Source organism: Empidonax traillii, unplaced genomic scaffold (assembly GCF_003031625.1).
Source record: "Empidonax traillii isolate 1590-97213 ecotype Southwest subspecies unplaced genomic scaffold, ASM303162v1 scaffold1349:size209088, whole genome shotgun sequence".
Lineage (NCBI taxonomy): Eukaryota > Metazoa > Chordata > Aves > Passeriformes > Tyrannidae > Empidonax > Empidonax traillii.
The window spans coordinates 196,019-202,958 of NW_020956542.1; positions in this window are offsets into that span (position 1 = coordinate 196,019).

Consider the following 6,940-nt stretch of genomic DNA (forward strand, 5'->3'; position numbering starts at 1 on the left):
ACAGGGACTGAAAAGCCATAATTTAGAACTATTTCACAAAAATGAATTTTTAAAATGCTTCATTATGGGTCATTTGACCTAAGCATAAATCAAAACCACTTTGCTTAACTCTTTTGTGAGTTGTTATGCCTTTGAATTTTAAAATAGCAATCAAATTCTACATGAAAAAGAGTTAAAAGACACATTGACATGAAAAATTTCTTTTTTCTGTTTTTTTTTTTTTCAAATCAAATTTCATCCCATTTACACATTTTAACAAAAAACCTCTTAGTTCTCTTAAAAAAGCATTTCTTATGAAACCTAGATTTCTAAACTTAGGAAGCAAAAGCTGTGTCTATTGTGAAAATTGCTCCTATAACTACAAGGAGATGATCAAATTCTTGCCTGGAAGTTGTAGGCTGAGTTTTGTGTGACATTGTACCACTTCATTGAGGAACTAGTTGATATGTCTAGTCAGTTCCTGTCCCTCCTGAGGTATGAGGATACCTGACAAGCAAGCAACATCCAGCGATTTCTGCAGAATAGGTTGCATGTGCGCATCCTGGATAACTCCTGCTTGTGAGAACCAAGTTAAAATACACAAGCAGAAGGTAGCTCGCCTGTGAAAGAAGGGAGTGAAAGAGAAAGACAACAGTAGTATCACAAAGTCTGCTGATAAGTGATGAATTGCCATAAGATCTAAGCTCTTTATCAGGGTGAAACCCATCCCCACATGGCAGTGCCCATGTCTCTGTAAGGACACACCCTGCCTTTGCATTCCAAGCCCCTCTGGCCGCATGCAGGGCAGCAGCCACAACACTCCTTGGAAGTTGCATCAGGACACAGACTGCACAACAAGGAGTCCCTTGAGAAGATCAAGTTCCTTTGAAGCAGTGTTGGAAATGATGAGGGAGGGCAAACAGGTGCAGATATACATCTGCTCCAGGAAAGTATGTGGAGCCTGCCAGAATAACAGCCACATTCCACAGGCACCGTGATGCATTTCAGAAGGGCTCTGTGTGCGTACTTGCAGAGATCCATGGTTATATACTGGCAGAGTCACACAACTGCAACTTGTCAAGATAACTCAATAAATCATATATATGGTTATATACCATGGTAGGTAACAACATAACTAATATAGAGTTATAAACACCAAAAAATTATGTGGGGAAATAGTTCAGTTTGAAACTTGGAAATGTATCAGATTTGGGACTGCAGTTTCCTTTTCTTAGTAAGCCCTTCTCTAGCCTTCAATATTTAAATTAAAAATTATTGCATATTTCAGAGGGAGCCCCTGGTGGAGGCCCAGGTTCTATTCCCGGTCAGGGTCACTCCCTGGGCAGATGGAGCTCGTTAGCCCTGTAAGGCAATCCATCTATGTCCTGAGGACCTCGCTGCCACCGTCCAAGCGTGCTTGGCCCCGGCTGATGAACCTCAGGATTAAAGGGTGGGCTCAGTTCCGCGCACACTGTGTCTCACCTAAAAAATCCAATGCGCAGGCTGGAAGGTGGAAAGACCTTCCCCGGTTCTTCGTTCGCGATGACTGGCCATTATTGCATATTTCACTTTAAACCGTCATAAAGCTATTTTCTTCATTATTTCACATGGAGCGCTCATGAAAAAACATTAAACATTATAATATATAGATAAAAAACAATCCATGAATTTTGCTTTCGTTTCTCTATCTATTTTACTTCTAACCCACTGAGCAAATCCTTTATATTTTTATAAGTCATATTCTAACACAGAAGGAAATAAAGAACTATTATAAGAAATTGTGAAAATGGAAACAATAATGACACAGGTTTTACCTGGATCTTATAAGAGGAGTTAAATTACTCCAAATATTTGAAAGTCTATGTCATTTGATTATGAAAAGCCATCTAAGGAGCAGAGTTTCTATTCTTGTTTCTCTTGACCACAAAGTAGAAATAAAACCAGGCACCTGGAGGGACAATCAAGACAAGATAGCAATGCAATAAAAATCCTCTATATTGTGGGTAAGGTTCTCTATCCAGCATATGTTTAAGTTTATGTATACAAGAGAGGACAGCACTTCACAGCCCCAAGGAGACTGCAATTAGCCTGTGCATGATTGCACCCATGTTAGGGCTCCTATGGAGCCACACAAGTGCCCATGAGTAGTTTCAAGTGACTTCAGTGCTCCTCTGGCATATTCAACATGGCCTCCACTTCAAGCCCTCCAAAATAAATCAGAGTGGCACCAGGCTGTAGCATCCAGAAAATGAAGCTGGGAACAGCATGAGAGGAGAGGAGTGAGCTTTAAAAACCCTTTGGAAGTAACCTCTTGATAATCATTTAACAGGGCACTTGGATGCAGAATTTGTACCCTTATGTCCATGAAAAAGACAATTCTTAACCAATTTTATTATATCCAGAAATGTGATTCTTGGCATAATTTGCCAAAAGTGGTAGATATTTATTGTTCTGAGGGACCCTTGTCTTCATATTACTAAGAGTTTGTTTTCCCTGAAATTGTCAGAAGAAAGCACAGTTCCTACAAAACAGTTTGAAAATATGGCTCACTGTTCCCCAGCCTCAATGTTTACCCATCCCTCTGCATACAGAATTGCCTGTTCCAGCTATCTTTTCCTCAAATGATCTTGCTGTTCCTACCACAAGTACATGGCAGTAGTATAGATTAGCTGACTGTGCTTGAATGAGCACTGGCTAGGGCTAGAAATATCTGGCTCACTGAATAACATTAGCACTGACATTTACTGGTCTCTCATAGCTCTTGCTCTCTCATTTCAGCTCTGTCTGAGCTGGAAACAACTGCAGAAAATATAACCTGGTGTGTGAAAGCCCCATGGTTTAGCAGTGTGGTAAAGGTTTTGCAAGATCTCACCAGGGCTTCGTACGTAATTTTTGTTATTTTAACCAAGGGGAGAGCCTAGCTGAACAATTTGAATACAAGTTGCTGGCTCAGATTTGTTCTTGGCTATATACATGTGCATTCAAAATATTTTTGCAATCAGAAGACAAAAAAAACACCTGAACTTAAGGAGATAAAAGAGACGACAGATGTTATTGATGCTGCTTAGTTATTCTCTGGTCTGAATATGAGTTCTTCACATGTCATATGTATGACTGCTTTTCTACCTCAGAGCACCACGTCAAAAAAATTTAACTCATCTTTTAGGAACAGAATACTAGAAAGTGTTATGTCTTGCAGTCTTGAAGCAGGCTTAAAATTATCTGTGATGAGTTGGCACACAAGAAATAAACAGATATTTTGTCTTTGAACGATGAGTTTTCTTCCTAGAGACAGCCCCATGCTGTGAACACCAAGCTGGGTTATCCAGGTTAATGGAGAAAGGTCTTCCATTTCTACTGAACTCACTAGAAACTGTGTGCAGACTTTGTCCTACAAACTGTGAGATTTTTGATCAAAATACACCACCACAGTGACCTACTTTCTCTATACAAATGCCTTACTGCCTCAATGTGATTCCCATCACAGGGACAGACATATTTTGCTGTTACAATCACTGTGTGCAGATCCTCTCTAACGTACTGGGTTGCTGCTGCTCCATCCATGGACATCTTCTATAGTCATTAGAAAAAGAGCCCAAATGAGACATTTAGTTCATCACCCTTTCTAGCTGCTTTAATCCAGTTTAGATAAACTCACCACTTAAAAACCTACTCATAATTTTGTACTTTATCAAAAAGTTATATTTTATTGAATTGAAAATCCTGGAAAAACATTAAAACATGACTATAGCAAAACATGGCTGGAACACAATGAAATCCTTGTTGTTACAAAAATTGCTTTGGCTTCTTTAATTGCTTGAAAAGTTTGGAACTGCAGCCTGGCTTTTTACCACACAGACCATCTGCCTGGCATTAGGGTAGTGCTGACTTCAAGGGACAAATCCTGACTGAGTCACCACTGATGAATCATTGTCTCACTTGGGGATTTCCTCTGAATTGTTCCACTTCAAATCATCATAAAAAGGACATTCTACTCCTTCAGTATTCTAAATAATAATCAAACCAAAAGAGAAGAATTAAGCAATACATAGTTACTACAGCATAGAAAATCTCCTTGAATTTCAGGTTCTTGAATTCCAATATCAGTTTTGCTAACTACACTATTTTCTGCTATTGTTTTTGTTTTTCTTTTTGTTTCGTTTGTTTGTTTTTGAGGAACAAAGACCTTTCCAGCATTCACTTGGATCACTTCAATTGTCTATTTATATAAACTACTAATTTTTCTCCCTTTAAGCAATAACACTGCTCTCTGAGGTGTGCAGGTAATCCTTCCTGCTAAAGACATGAATATTTCCACTGAGTGCCAATCTAGAAGATATAATTAGATCAACAGTGGTAAAAGTCGGGGTCTGTTGCCAGGCAGAAGCAAGGCAAGATATGAGGGTCCTGATATTAAGAACAATTAAAAATGAGCAGTGTCAGCAGCAGGAACTGTAGCAGAGAGGCAAGATGAATGTTGTGGCCAATGCAAGATATGAAGAAAGGCAAGGGCAGTGATTTGCAGATAAAAGGAAAGACAAAAAAGTAAAGGGCAATTTGGATGGAACAGAGTCCAAAAATCTGTCAAAGGTCTTATGTATTACTCAGGCAGGAGAACTGAGTGCTTTTTACTGAATTTCTTCTTATTATTACAGGCTGCAAATTATCTGGGGAAGGTCTGTAGTTTATGATTGTTGTGATTTTGAGATGACACTCCCCAGTTTAGTGCCTCACACCCTCCACCGGGACTCTCCCAAACCAGATGCTGCTCGCTTGCTTGCTCCCTGAACACGTGTGCCTCAGCATGGTTCTAATGTGGTGAATAGGTTTGCGTGCACTATAAAGTAATACCTCATAGAAATAACAAATGTTGAGATTCATATTTGCATAATTGTTTCATGTCGCATAGTAGTGTAGTATCTAATAGTGTTTGGTTTTGACTTTGATTCTTTTTCCTATGGAATAGTCAAATATTTTCCTGTTTGCTTAGGTGATTTAGAATAGGAGGTCAGTTCATGCTGAACTTCCAAACAACCCAAAGCTAAAGGGGTTTTAAACAACTAAAGGCCCAGAGTTAACAAACAGGACTAGTTCCAGGGAACTCACAAAACAACCAGTAATATAGATTTTGTGCAACTTGCGTTATCAGAGAAGTTTATTTTCTTATAATTCTAGCATAAAAGTTTTTATTTTGGTCTCTTATTTTTACTGTGCCAAATACAAAGAAGCTCTTGGTCTGATGAAACATGTATTTAAAAATACGATGTTTTGTCTCTTCTTTATAATCTTGACTTTTTTTTTCTTAATAATAAAAAGCATCAATAAATACATAGAAAATAAACCTCAAATTCCCAAGTCATCCCAAATTCTAATGTACAAATTAACATAAGCCAAATTTTCACTTTGTGATAAAAATCACATGGATACCTATTGAAACTCTTTCAAAGCTACCTTCAGTTTATCAAAGATGTACAAGAATACTTTAGCAAAATAACAGAACAAGAAACAATATCTAATGCCAGATCTTCTGCTGATGAAAATTTATATTAGTGAGAACTTATATTTAAAGTGATTTGTAATACGTCACGTACCGGTAACATGTGCGCAAGACCTTTATTTCTGAACTAACCAGATGAGATTATAGGATGTTTACCTGTAAGTAACAATAATAAATTAAAAAAAATTCAGAGATATTCTAGCCTTTTCAATGTGGACATCCATTGCAAGGTTTTCTATAGAGTGTAGGGCCTAATGGGAGCCTCAGACTGCCCTCTGTGAAATTAGGATGGTCACCCCTTTAACCAGTCTGTCAGCTCTCCTCTACCTGACTCTCCACATAGTTTGTTCAATGAGAGAAATACTCACTTTGGAAGAATACTGTGTCCAGCCAGAAAGGGCAACAACACGGGTCTGTGAAGCAGCAGAAAATCTTTCTCACGTAACACAGTTCTGGCTATGTGTAAGAAAGTCATGATTTTCAGGGGAAATTTGGCTTTCGGTCACCAGGCAGATAGATTTAATAGCAGTAGTAAGTAGCATTGGAGGTTAATACCACTGGGATATTCAGTGACTCCTCTGATTACTACTGTATTCAGGCACACTTCCAAGTCTGTTGCAGTTGGTATGTGTAACTCACAGCAGTCAAATTAAGCTTTAACTGATAAAAATATAATGAAAACAAATAGACATTGGTGTGTTTTTTTTTTTAAACCTATTTCAGACTAATTTTTTACTTTTATTTCCCTGTGAAACTCTCTAATATTGCAGGTTTTAGGGAGTTTTTCTATTTTCCAGTATTCATATCCTATGAGAGTATACAGACAACTTTCAAATCAGGCAAGATATGGTCTTCTTTTTAATGGGGCTCCTTATTTATGCTACAGAAATGGGTTTTCAGTTAGCGTAAATTCAAACTTAGTAGCAGGGTAATCAAATGAAAAAGTTACATGGGGTTTGTCCAACTTATTTTCAAACAACACAAACAGAACTTCCTAAATTATATTGAAATCATCCCAATGTTTAGACCAGTTGCTGATACAGTGATAAACAAGTTGCAGCTGTGCCGCAGCACCCACAAGAGTGAACTGAGAGACACATTGCTTCAAACGATTTACACAAAACCTGTAGCTGAGAAAGACACCTTCAGCTGTTCAGGTCAGAATAGATGCAATTGTTTTTACCATACTAGTTCTGGATAAGATATTTGATCTACCTTCCAGTCAACAAACAGAAAATTACATTCTTATCTGGTGTAAACCAAATTCAGTTGAGGTGCATCAGTTTATACCAGGTGGGGATTTAACCTGAGCTTTTGTTTTCTCTTAAATCAAACTTTGACCAAAGACAAACTCAAAATCTGATCATGTGGACTTGGATCTTGTTGATACTCTATGTAGGTGTTGTCTGTTATGACCTCTATATTGTCTAAATACGAGACAAAGCAAAATGCCTCCTTGTTTAT